General features: G+C 43.7%; 1 pseudogene; it reads right to left on the bottom strand.

Moving 5' to 3' along the window:
• Positions 1-6089: 6089 nt before the first annotated feature.
• Positions 6090-7062, bottom strand: LOC144274330 (olfactory receptor 11A1-like; annotated as a pseudogene).
• Between the last annotated feature and the right edge of the window lie 6809 nt (positions 7063-13871).

Genomic DNA, 13871 nt, shown 5'->3' with positions numbered 1-13871 from the left:
CAACAAAGTGCTATCTCTGATCTACACAACCGTCACACCCACCTTGAACCGCTTTATTTACAGCCTGAGGAAGAAGGAGGTGAAAGAGGCTCTGAGGAGAATATTGTGGGACATGATGAAGAGAAGAATATTTTCTCATAGAAAGTAATTTGGGTACACATCTTTTTTCTGATGTCAGTTACACAACTGTGCAAATCTGGAGTAGCTCCTTTGAAGTCAATGGCATTCAATGCTATGGTTGAACTGGTGTCGAAAAACTGCAAAAAGAAACACATAAAATGTTACTGTTCTGTCAATTTTTGTGTGCATTGGAATTAGAAAATCTGGGCAAAAAAAGTCATCAAAGTTTCAGAAATAATGATCATCTCTGTAGCTGATTGAAACACTGAAAAAAATCACATGTGTATATGATTGTCTTCTAGATACCTGTATTTATTGGGAAGGGCTTGCATGGATCTGGGAAGGGCATGTGGACAGCATCACGTCTCGGTTCATTGCCCCTTTAGGGTTAATGTTGTCCAAATGCTATTCATTTAATCATGAATGTCTGTGATTGGTTGACTGTGGCAAGGTAAGCTGGTGGTTCTATCATTCTTTCATGGGACAGGTGTCTATATCTGAGGAAAGTTCCTCCAAATTTTCATTCATCCCTGCCCTGTTTGGCCAAGGTCTGAAAGAAACCATGGAGTATGATGGCATGAATCTCCATGGCCTTGCAGCTTCTGTAGTCGATTACACTTGCAGAAAGCAATTACAGAGCTGATGTAAAATGCTAGCAGAGCAGAATGATAGTGCCTGATTCTTCTCTGATTGACACCAGTGTCAATCAGAAGGGACTGCACGGCCATCAGAGGCATAAGCTCAGTACCAATGCTGACACAAGAACAAATGGATATAAACTGGCCATCAGGAAGTTTAGACTTGAAATTAGACGAAGGTTTCTAACCATCAGAGGAGTGAAGTTCTGGAACAGCCTTCCAAGGGAAGCAGTGGGGGCAAAAGACCTATCTGGCTTCAAGATTAAACTGAATAAGTTTATGGAGGAGAGGGTATGATGGGATAACATGATGTTGGCAATTAATTGATCGTGAACTACTCATGGTAAATAGGCCCAATGGCCTGTGATGGAATGTTAGATGGGGTGGGATCTGAGTTACTACCGAGAATTCTTTCCTGGGTATCTGGCTGGTGAGTCTTACCCACATGCTCAGGGTACAGCTGATTGCCGTATTTGGGGTCAGGAAGGAATTTTCCTCCAGGGCAGATTGGTAGAGGCCCCGGGGGTTTTTCACCTTCCTCTGCAGCATGGGGCACGGGTCGCTTGCTGGAGGATTCTCTGTACTTTGAAGTCTTTAAACCATGATCTGAGGACTTCAATAGCTCAGACATAGGTGAGAGGTTTATTGCAGCAGTGAGTGGGTGAGATTTGGTGGCCTGCATTGTGCAGGAGGTAAGACTAGATGATCATATTGGTCTCTTCTGACCTTAATATCTATGAGTCTATGAGGAAATAGGTCCTGAGCATTTATATTCTCATTCAGAGGTGTGAATAATTGCACAAGTTGCAAGGAAGTAGACATTCATACTTCCCTCTCCTTCCTCGAACTGGCTCATATAAAGTAGGCCAGTTGGCTGGTTGTTCTCCAATTTCTCCATTCTAGGTACACTACAAAAAAGAATTTTTCTCAGGGAACCTTTGGCCAACTCCTGAGTCTCTCAATCCTATGAGGGAAGGAGCCAAAGCCCAATGAAGTCAATGGGGAGACTCCCATTGAAGTCAGTGAGCTTTGGACCAGGCCCAAATTCTTAAAGGGTGAAACTCACTGCTGTTCAGAAGATCAATACAAGACCTGTGCACCACCTGACTCCCAGTTAAGTCCTCAAAATATGTCTGAAGTGTTGTGTAGGCCTAATGCTGGCACTCTGGGGAGGGTAATATTTCACCCCAATTGATGCATTCTGAAGCACACTGAGAGCTCGGTGTAGAACACGTGGCTCACAAACAACTCTTTGATTGTCACTGCACATGGGTCATGTTTAACTGAGATGATGCGGATCTGAGGTGGGCGGAGCATTGCTGAAGTGAACACTTGACCTGTTCTGTGAATGGATAGAGGTTCCCTGTTCTTTCTGGGGATAATGTGAAAACTCTTGATGTTGAGTAGAGCTGGTGGGAAAATGAGGATTTTTCCTGTGGAAAATTGTATGGGAAATATCCCCATTAGAAAGATTCCTGTCTGGAAATTCCAATTTTCCTGAAAGAAATTTTGAAACCATAGGAAAATATTATAGGAAAGCACTGGGTTTTTTCACACTTTCTTCCTGTTTCCAAACTATTTCCACCGAACACTGACTATTGTTAAGTGTTGAAAGCATTTTCTTTAACAGTAAAAGTATGCTTTGTTTCTGACAGTAATATTTTCAACCCTTAATTTTTATTTTCCAAATGGCAAAAGTTAGAGGAAGGTCAAGAAGTAGGGCCTTTTCCCCCGCACTTTCTTACCATTTTCCAAATTTTGCCATTTGCAAAATATCCTGCTGGGGGGTGGCTCCTGGGCTGGGAATTTCCCAGGAGACGCAGGGGGCTGGGTGCCCAATGGACACTGGGAGCTGTGTGCCAGTCAGTGGGTGACACTGAGACTGGGGTCTATCTATCTGTATGGCTGGCTGGTAATTTGATGTATTGTCATGTTTTTAAGCATGTTTTTAACATTTAATAAAATGTTCTTATTTGAATTTAAAATAAAAAGAAACAACAGTAATAAGAATGATAATAATAATAGTTATTAATCATAACAATATCAGATTAGTTAGCACAACGTGATTTGGGGGCAAAATATTTTTTTCTTTATTTGTATGTTAAATTCCCACGCAACCATTTGTGGTGTTCTAGAAATGCTAAATAAGAATAATTTTCGGTTTGATCTTCCTGATTACAGAATGGGGAAAATGATAACTATCTAGCCATGTGAAGATTAACACTTTGATATTCTGACTGAACTTTCAACATACTAGCCATGATTCAGCACCCTGCTTTATGTCAGCACAATAGCTTTGATTTCAGGAGTTTCGATCAATGTGTAACTGGAATAACACACAAATATCTCAGAGCCATTCTGTAAAGGTCTCAATCAATAGGTCTGGTAGTAGCAGACCAGGGGAAAAGGAACTAAAATTCATAGTATATGAGTGGCTTCCTGCTTCAATGAATGAAGAAGACTCCGGTGACCTCTAGTTACCCAGGCTCAGATCCACAAAGGGACTTAGGCACCTCAAGACTAGATTTAGGCAGTTTTAGGCACCACTGCAATCCACAGACACGCGCTCTGCTTCCATTGAACTCTGTAGGCACCTAAACTTACTTCTGGCTAGATTCTTAAAGGTATTTCGGTGCCTAGTGGGATTTTCAAAAGCCTCTAAGCACCTAACACCCATTGAAATCCCTACCTTTAAAAATACCTTTAAAAATCTTGACCTAGGCACCTAAATTTGCACTGTAAACATTTGCAAAGTATCTTACTTTGTGTCTCTGGGCATGCATCCGTGGAAGCCCCAGCATGATCCACAAACCTGTGAAGATGGGTTTCACCCAGCTTATCTCACCTGCGAAACCTTGTCCAGTCGGCAGGCTCTGAACACATGTAACTCTACACAAAATGGCCAGAGGAACACAGGGGTGCTGGAATAGGGGGAGCCAGGGGGCCATGGCCCCATCACTTTTTACTGGCCTTAAGGGCAAGTGAGAGGCGGGAGATGGCCGAGAAGAGCAAGCAAGGTGCAAGGCCTTCGGGAGAAGAGGAGGTGCCAGAGCAGGGCCTCGGGGGAAGGTGCAGGATGAGGGTGGAGCCTCGAGGGAAGGGGTGGTGTGGAGGCGGGGCCTTGGGGGAAGAGGCGGTGTGGGGCCGGGGCCTCAGAGAAGAGGCAGTGCGGGGGCAGGGCCTTGGGAAGAGGCGTTGCGGGGGCAGGGCCTCTGGTTGATCAGGAGAAGGAATTAGCACAAGGATCTTCCATCTCTCCAATGACTGACCTGACCACTGGGATACAGAGTCACTTTTGCTCACTCTGAGGCCCAGTGCATATTTAATTGTTTATATACAGTACAACAGCTTCAACAGGAGAGACTGGAAGAGCACCACATTTGGATATCCTTTAGTTAGGCTTGGCAGAATTCAATTTTTATTTTTTTATAATTTAGCGTATAATATCAGTGTGTACTTTTAAGCATTTTTTTCTATTTTTATCAATTTTTGCATTTGAGTTTTAAGTATTGTTTTTTCCAGATTTTTATTGATTTAAACAATTAGAGGTGTGGGAAATTGTGAGGGTGAGTCACACAACAGAGCTGGTCAGACGATAATTGTTTAATGACAGGAGATGTTGGTTTTTAAAAGTTAAAGCTTTACAACCATTGCAACACACGCTGACAACATCACGTGTCAAAATATACAAGGCAAATATCCTTAAATCAAACTCTAATAAATTCTCAAGCAGCATTTTTCTTACTTTGCCTATCTGTAAATTTCTATTCTTAGCAACGGAAATATTGTTTTCATTCTTTTTTGTGTGTACTGTAAAGTTGATGTGTACGGGACATTTAGAGATACAAATCTAATCCTTCAAGCCTATCTTTTCCCCAATGGTTAGAGCATGTATGTAAAATGTAGAGAACCATTCTTCAATTCCCTTCTTCCTCTCAGGCAGAGGGGGAAATTGAACTGTGGGTCTCCCACATTCTTGGTGAGTGCCCTAAGCAGTGGGCTAAAGTTTATAAGAGAGGCCTTCTCCTCTCCCTGCCATTTGGTATGTGGTTGGGCTTGCTCTGAGAAGGCCTACCAGTTGAGGTATGCCACATGTTGTGATAGGCATGTGTAGGGCCCATGGATCTGGAAATGTGTGTTGTGGGGGGTTTTGACTACTGTGGCAGTGAAGATATGTTGGCAGGTTTTGCATCTGTTGTTATGGCAGAGGCTGGTGCTGCTTTGAGTTGGTGGCTCCTGGTGTGTGGGGAGCTTGCTTCTGATAATGAGGTTGGAGAGGTTGCAGGGGTGTGTTTGAAGGCCAGAGGAGGGGGTTCCAGAAAGATATCATTCAGGATGTGGTCCCCAGTGAGTATGGGTTGTAATTGTTTCATGATACTTAAATTCATAAATCCGCTACACAGCAAAAATCATGGCCTGAATTATTAAGTTGTAACCTGTAAGTTGTAGTGCTGTAAGTTTCACTGGTGATAGGGGACCGGTGAAAGTAAGGCGCTGGTTTGTGTACTCACTCAATTCCTCAGGCGTCAGAGAGTGTTTACACTACCAGCACTTCCATCCCCGATGAGAGCAGCGCTGTAGGGCAGCTATCCCAGGGCTGTAAGTTTCACTGCAAAAAGTCATTAACAAGAGTAGACAGTCCAGCGGTTTAAACACAAAAAAAGGACTTTTTGCCCTTTAAATAGTAAGTGTAGACATACCCCAACCCTTTTTGTCCTGTGACTGGAGAGGTGTTAACTGTCCACTTCACCTTGAATAGCCTCTTGCAACGTGTTAAGGCCTTATCTGTTCCACATTTGTATGCAGCTGTGACATGCCGAGTACCTGTCCCCGATCTCAAGAAGACCTCTGTGTAAATTCAAAAGCTTGTCTCTTTCACCAGCATAATCTGGACCAATAAACGATATTACCTCACCTACCTTGTCTCTCTAATATCCTGGGGAAAAACACAGCTAAAACAACACTGCAAACATCGTATACCTCGCGTAGACCTGCTGCACTATAGGGAACTTCATCAGGAATAAACCCCTTAAGTCCCCACTGACATCAGTGGAGTTCAGTTCAGGGTGGGCTGGACATGCTCTGCCCATGTCGCAGTGCAGCTCCTTTAGCTCACTTTACCCCAGGCAGATCCAGGTCCATCCAGACCACGCCTTATGAGTCAGCGAATACCTGGCGCTGCATTCATTACTTAAAAACTGGCCTTCCTGCACACCAGGGGTCTCACTGTAGGTAATAGAACAGCTCGAATAATTCAGGGCTCCCACGTGCGCTGTGGTTTGCTATATTACACCACTTGATGAGCTCCCATTATATCCATTTTATTGCAACTTACAATAAATGTTGAGAAAAAAGTTTGTGATTGGTTGTAAAAGCCATAGTCTTACTTAGAGCTTTTCTCAGGGCCTCCTTGACCTCCTTGTTTCTCAGGCTGTAGATGAGGGGATTGACCACGGGAGTCAGGATGGTGTAGAAGACAGAGGACACTTTGTTCAGGTCTCGCAGTGCAGCAGTGTCTGGGAGCATGTAAACAACAAACAGGGTCCCATAGAAAATTGTCACCACGATGAGGTGAGAGGAGCAGGTGGAAAAAGCCTTTTGCCTCCCAGCGCTGGAAGAGATTCTCAGGACAGTGCTGATGATAGCCACGTAAGATGCCAGGGTTAATAGAAATGGGAGAAGAATGAATATGAAGCAGACAGGGGAAATCACAAGAACCATCAAGCTGGTGTCACTGCAGGACAGTTTTATCAATGGGGTGTAATCACAAAGGAAATGGTCAATTTCATTGGGGCCACAGAAAATCAACTGTGATAGCCAACATACTGTGATGCTGCTGACTACAGACCCACTTAGCCAAGACCCAGCTGCTAGCTGGAAGGAAAATCTACTATTCATGCGGGCTGCATAATGCAGTGGTTTGCATATGGCTAAATACCGATCGTAAGACATCACTGATAAGAGACAACATTCTGCAGCTAACAGAGAACCAAAGATATCAAATTGTACCAGGCAGCCATGAACAGAAATGGATCTGTCCCCAGTCAGGAGACTGGCCAGCATCCTGGGCAGGATGGTGGATGTGTAGCAGGTCTCCAAGCAGGACCAGGAAGAAGTACATGGGGGTGTGAAGGTACTGATGGGACACAACTAGTGAAACAATGAGGATGTTCCCAGCCACTGTCACAATGTAGATCGCCAGAAAGAGCAGGAAGAGAAGAATTTTCAGTTCATGGAGATTCCCAAAGTCCAGGAGGATAAATCCTGTGATGGACGTTTGATTTCTCTCCTTTGTGTCTGCCATGGATTCTAGCAAGGAAAGTAATTTTTAAAAAGTAGTAATAATAGCTTGTGAAATATGACATGAAACAGGTACCTTTGTGGGGAGGGAGTTACTTTGTTAGTCTCTAAGTTGCCACAAGTACTCCTCTTCTTTTAACAAAAACAAATGTATTTGAGCATAAGCTCACCGCGAAGGCCTCAGCTGGAGGACTAGGTTCAGTTTTGGCAATCACACAATAAGAAATATGTGGACAAATTGGAGAGAATCTAGAAGTGCGCAACAAAATGATAAAAGGTTTAGAAAACCCGACCTATGAAGCAAGGTGGAAAGAACTGGGCATATTTAGTCTAGAGAAGAAAAAACGGAGGGGGAACCTGATGAGCCTTCAAACATGTAAGAGGTTGTTACAAAGAGGACAGGGATCACTTGTTCTTTATGTCCACTGAGGGTCTCACAAGAAGCAATCAGCTTTATCTGCAGCAAGGGAGATTTATTTTAGACAGTAGAAAAACTTTCTAACTCTAAGGATAGGGAAGCCCCAGAACAGGTTACAAGGCAGGTTGTGGAATCCCATTATCTGACTTTTTAAAAAGCAGCTTAGACAAACACCTGTCAGAGATGGTCTAGATGGTCAGCACACGAGGCTGGACTTGGTGTCCTCTCAAGATCCTTTCCAGCCCTTCAGTTCTATGATTCATTATTCTACCTCCTTCTCACACACATATCTGTATTTTTTACTGATATCTTAGTTAGTGATGAATTTGTATGTGAATTTTGAATTAAGCAATACAATAGTAGTTGTTTGTTTGTTATTCTATGTCTTTGTTTAGGGAGTTTTAACAGAATGACTAGCCATGCAAATATGAGATACAATACAATATTCATTTTAATACTTGCCTATTTCTTCTTCATATCCGCAAGACATTGCATTTTTTGCCATCATATTGAACTGTAAACTCATGTGTTTTAGGGTTTCTTTTATCTCCTGTAACTTAGAAATCACTCTGATGGCAAATGAATGAAGTTAGATAGATAGGTAGATAGATGGATGAAGGAGAGACAGAGACACTGCCAGATAGACAGGCAGAAATAAAGCTAGACTGTGGAGGGAAGGCTAGATAGCGACAGATGGGCAGACAGAGAGTTAGCTAGCTAGATACCTCATTGAAGATTTCCTATTTTAAGGTTTGTTCCTCCTACTGAATATGTGGCTTTTGTGCAGTGAATGACTGGGGAGGGACAAATTCTCATAAATCCTCACAAATTCTTGCCATCTAGCTCTGGCTAGGGCTGACTCTGAGTAAACGTACAACATACGTCTAAAACTGCGTGTTCAGGGTGTGTCTCACAGAAACAGAGAATCTCTGTTACACATTATTCATGACAATATACATCATCCTTTACCTTCTGTGAATCTTGTGAGAAAGGCTGTGCTTCCTCAAAAACAGGTATAATAAAAGCTGGAGTCTCTGAAGTGACCTCTTCATGCAGCCTTTCAGAGACCAGGATCCAGGATCCAGGATCCAGAGTCTATCACCATCTTCTTCATGGACCACAGTAAAGAGACCTAAGATTTCTACAGAGGATCCCCTGTTCTATTCTCCTGCTTGTCACAGCTGGCTTTTATCTGATCCCCAAAAGTGAATGCCTTCTCTGATTTGTTATACGAGAGTGAAACAACTCCCTGGAAACTTATGCTAATGGGAATTTACAATTGCCGCAAAGGCAGCGTTAATGCTCCATTTTATTTTTAGAACTTACAAACAAGTTTAATACATGAACTCCTAACCTCAGAGAGAAAGTTGTGGAAATAGGACAACTTCTAGCTTCAAAGGAATAGTTATGGTGACAGGAAAATGTCTAACATCTAAGGAGGTGTTTCTCTTTCCCAATTCTAAGGGACATAGGAAATGCCAATCTGGAGGAGGTCAGTCATCCACCTTGTCCACTCTCCTGTCTCTGAATTAGCTACTACCAACTACTTTAGAAGAGGGTTCATAGATTCAACCAACTTAGGAGAGCAGGGACATTGAATCACCTTCCCTGTACATAGCAGAACATTACATTTCACTAAGTTGCCCCTGTATTTAGCCCAATAACATGTGTTTGGTTAAAGCAACTTTTAGAAAAGCATCTGCTCTTGATCTGAAGACATCAAGAGATGGAGAATTCACCACTTCTCTTGGTAGCTTGTTCCAACGGTTAATCGACTTCTCCAGAAGTGTGACTCCCTGGCTGGCGTGCCTCCTTATGGTTGGACATAGCATAGTTTTAGTCGGGGATTGGTCCTGCGTTGAGCAGGGGTTGGACTAGATGACCTCCTGAGGTCCCTTCCAACCCTGATATTCTATGATTCTATGATTCATAGCAAGGTCATCTTCTTCTTCGGCACTCTTTGCTGATTGTCACTCTGGCTGTGCTGTGATCTACTTCTCATAACTCAGCCCTCCAGCCAAGTCACATGTATTCCCATCCAATCTGAGGTAAACCCAGTCTAGCTCCTCTGTAGTCCAGTGGGTTCATGCCATGCCTTCATGCTGACTTCAGGCTTTATTGGCCTTCCAGCTCATCTCTGGGGGGTCTTTATGCCACCATCCTCAGGAGGCTGGGAGGGGAACCCAGGCTTACTATCTACTCTGGGTTCCCTGTAGTAAGTAGTTCAGCTCTGTCTATTCACACCCTTTGCCTCCTCCTGGGCTACTTTCTAACTCAGCCTGTCATAGAATCATAGAATATTAGGGTTGGAAGAGACCTCAGGAGGTCATCTAGTCCAATCCCCTGCTCAAAGCAGGACCAACACCAAGTAAATCTTCCCAGGCAGGGCTTTGTCAAGCCGGGCCTTAAAAGCCTCTAAGAATGGAGATTCCACCACGTCCCGAGGTAACCCATTCCAGTGCTTCACCACCCTCCTAGTGAAATAGTGTTTCCTAATATCCAACCTAGACCTCCCCCACTGCAACTCGAGACCACGGCTTCTTGTTGTGCCATCTGCCACCACTGAGAACAGCCTAGTTCCATCCTTTTTGGAACCCCCCTTCAGGTAGTTGAAGGTTGCTGTCAAATCCCCCCTCACTCTTCTCTTCTGCAGATTAAATAACTCCAGTTCCCTCAGCCTCTCCTTGTAAGTCATGTGCCTCAGCCCCCTAATCATTTCTGTTGCGCTCTGCTGGACTCTCTCCAATTTGTCCACATCCCTTCTGTAGTGGGGGGACCAAAACTGGACACAATACTCGAGGTGTGGCCTCACCAGTGCTGAAAAGAGGGGAATAATCACTTCCCTCAATCGGCTGGCAATACTTCTACTAATACAGCCCAATATGCCGTTGGCCTTCCGGGCAACAAGGGCACACTGCTGACTTATATCCAGTTTCTTGTCCACTGCAATCCCCAGCTCCTTTCCTGCAGGGAAACTCAAGAGGGCTCACCTGGGATTTGAACCAGGGACCTCTTGCACCCAGAGCGAGTGAGACTCATACCCCTTGACCAATGAGCCTGGCCCTTAGACTTTCTCACAGCTCCTTCTCAGGCGCACTCCTCCACAGATCCCAGAGGGAAAGAGGATTCGTTATGGTGAACAAAGGAAATGTACAGGTCCAAGGTGGGGTCTATCTGCCCCAAAGAGGATCTGGCACCTAGCAGGCTCAGGACAGCATCTGGCCCCAGACCAGCCTGCCTCCACACAATCTATAGGTTTTCTCTGACACCTTCCTTCAAGGTGTTAGCACAAGAGGTCCACTCCTTCTCCTGCTCAGCCCTTACTGTATTGGGCTTTTCCTTTTTCAACTGCTCCCTCCAGGCTTTGACCCCTCTCATAGGTGTAACAAGATAGGGCTAACTGAGCACCTGGGCCCTCATTAGCTTCTTTCCAGCCACTGTGGGGTCACTGTACCCCTTCAAACCCTCACTGTTAGACATTTGTGCCCTATTTCTAATTTACATTTGTCTGGTTTCAACTTCCAGCCATTGGTTCTTATCCTGCTCATTTGAAAGTGCCCTTATACCAGGTACTTTCTCCCCATGAAGGAACATATACGTTTTAATCAAGTCACCTCTCAGTCTTCTTTTTGATAAGACTGAGAGGTGGAACACTATGACCCCATGAAAAGTCTCCACGTATCCTAATCAGTTAGCGGTTGGCTTAATACGGGATAAGTGCTCTGGTGAATCTGAAGCAAAAAATAATTTATCACTACAAGCAGTAACGTCCTGGAGTCGTAACCCTGCTTTCCTTGTTTACCCAAATTTCCCATTGATCCTTGCGGACAAGAAACTGGGCACTATAGTTTGGTATGCAATGTTGCACCCAAAATCTTACTCACATAATGGGCTGAGCAGAGAAGCTGAGGATCTCTGAATCAGATTCTCCTTTCTTCTCTCGAGTGACCTTGATAATAACTTGCACATCACCCCCATCAGTGGGATAAATACACTAAAATATAATGATTAGTGCTGATCAAAAATTATCTTATGGAACAATTTTCCAGTGGAACATACTCTTTTGACAGAATAGGAACTTTTCATGGGAGTGTGTTGAATCCATTGAAACTTTTAGTGGAAACCAGGGAGGCTCCTGGTTGACTTTCAGCTTGACTGCTGCCTGATTCCTCGGCTGCCCAGATACCTATGCTGTCTGGCTTTCCAGCTGTCCAGCAGGAAATGTAAATTTTGATGAAATCACATTTTTCAAGGGAAAAATCTCTCAAGTGAAAAATCCCAAACAGCCCTTGAAAGAAGTTAAGGGAAAAACTAAAGGCAGATTTCCTCGAGCAACCTTAACTCTGCTCTGCTGGGAATGCCAGTCTTCTGTCTCCACCATGGATCAAACTAGCCCCTCCCTGCACACAACTCCACTACATCAATATCCATGAATTATGTGGATAGGATAGGAAAGGGTAATTTGGTAAAGGGATGTATAAATAGTGTGGCCACCTCTGGAGTGCCACGTCGTGACTTGGGATGACTCTGCAGTGCCTGGCCTCCATTTCCTTCCTTGTTGCTCCTCAATAACTCCACAAAGGCTCATGTGTCCCTTCTTGTGGTCTGGCTTATTAACATACGTCAGGCTTCCTTCCCCACTCTGAACTCTGGGGTACAGATGTGGGGACCTGCATGAAAGACCCCCCAAAGCTTATTTTTACCAGGCACAGATTTCCTCTTTGCCTTGGAATCGCTGCCACCACCAAGTGATTTAACAAACAATTAGGGAAAGGACCACTTGGAGTCCTATTCCCCCAAAATATTCCCCCAAGCCTATACACCCCCTTTCCTGGGGAGGCTTGAGAATAATATCCTAACCAGTTGGTTACAAAATGATCAAAGACCCAAACCCCTGGGTCTTGGAACCATGGAAAAAATCAGTTAGGTTCTTAAAAAGAAGGATTTTATTTCAAGAGAAAAAGGTAAAAGAATCACCTCTGTAAACTTAGGCTGGTAGTTCACCTTACAGAGTAGCAGAAAAATTGAAAAAGCACAGAGGAACCCCCTCTAGCCTTAGTTTCAAAAAGTTACAACAAAACAGGGATAAACCTCCCTCTAGGAAAGGGAAAATTCACAAGTTGAGAAAACAAAGGTAAACTAATACCTTGCCTGGTGTTAGGGGGCTTATTCCTTCACCCGCTTACTTCCCTGGGCCTTCTCACATGAACAGAGAGCAACAATACCCAAAGTCCAAAGGTGCAAACAATCTGATGTTTATTGGGGTGAACTTCCAGCAAGCATGATTCCACTTTCCTTCCTTAGCGTCCCCCCTTCCCAGCTCTGAGACCACAGAGGGTTACCTGTGTCCCTGTTCCCGTTCTCCCCCTTAGCAAAACATGATTCCAATTTCCCCACCCCCATTCCCTGTTCCCATTCTCCCCTTACTTCCTGACTGACTGCAGACTGTATAGTAAAACTTGAGTTCTGCTTAGCTATACCTTAGTTTAATTTCAGTAAAATGATTGGTTAACTAATCCTAACAAATTGTAACACGACTATTTAACCAATTATATCCCAGCACCTTAATTAGTTTACACCAAGCAAAATGAATTAGTTTACACCCAGCAAAATTAATTGCCTTATTTCAATGTGACTAGGTTGGAATGTAAGGATGTGACCATTCTCTTCCTAGCTTATGGCTGCCTCTGCTGCTTAGCCAAAGGCCTTAGTCTAAGAGCAGGGCCTCAGACTGTCACAGTGAGAAAAGGCCTTATACAGTCAGACAGTGATTTTGATTCTTTCTTTCTTTCTTTCTTTCTTTCTTTCTTTCTTTCTTTCTTTCTTTCTTTCTTTCTTTCTTTCTTTCTTTCTTTCTTTCTTTTATACCTCTATAACTAGCTAAGTGATAAGAATACTCCTAAATTCTTAGAGTATAGGCTTTTACAGACAGGCCTGAATATCTATATCCTAACAATTGAGGATGGCCAGGGGAAGTCACATTTCAAGGCTGATCTTTGCTCTTTGAACAGGCAGGGGAAGGGAATCTTATTCAAAAGAGGAGAAAGCCCCAGAAATCTCCCCCTTATACCATATCTGACCCATGTGCTAAGACTGGAACTAACAGCAAAGACTCTCTGAAATCCCCCTGAGCTTGATCCGGGCCTGACCAAGAAGATGCTACTTCACAGCTTTGGGCATTCTGTCACAAGGGCAATCATTAATAAGTTCATGGAGTGTTTCATTTGCTTCATGTTTATCATTAGCCACCCAAACTCAATAGTCTTTGGAAATTTACAGAGTTTACTGGAGTTCAGAGACTCATAGATTCCAAGGGCATAGGAGACCATTGTGATCATCTAGCCTGACCTCCTGTATAACAGAGCCCAGACAATTTCCCCAAAATAATTCTTACA

The sequence above is a fragment of the Eretmochelys imbricata genome, chromosome 14, assembly GCF_965152235.1.
Source record: "Eretmochelys imbricata isolate rEreImb1 chromosome 14, rEreImb1.hap1, whole genome shotgun sequence".
Taxonomy (NCBI): Eukaryota; Metazoa; Chordata; order Testudines; family Cheloniidae; genus Eretmochelys; species Eretmochelys imbricata.
Note: the sequence above shows the minus strand (reverse complement) of the source record. Positions and strands in the feature narration are given on the sequence as shown.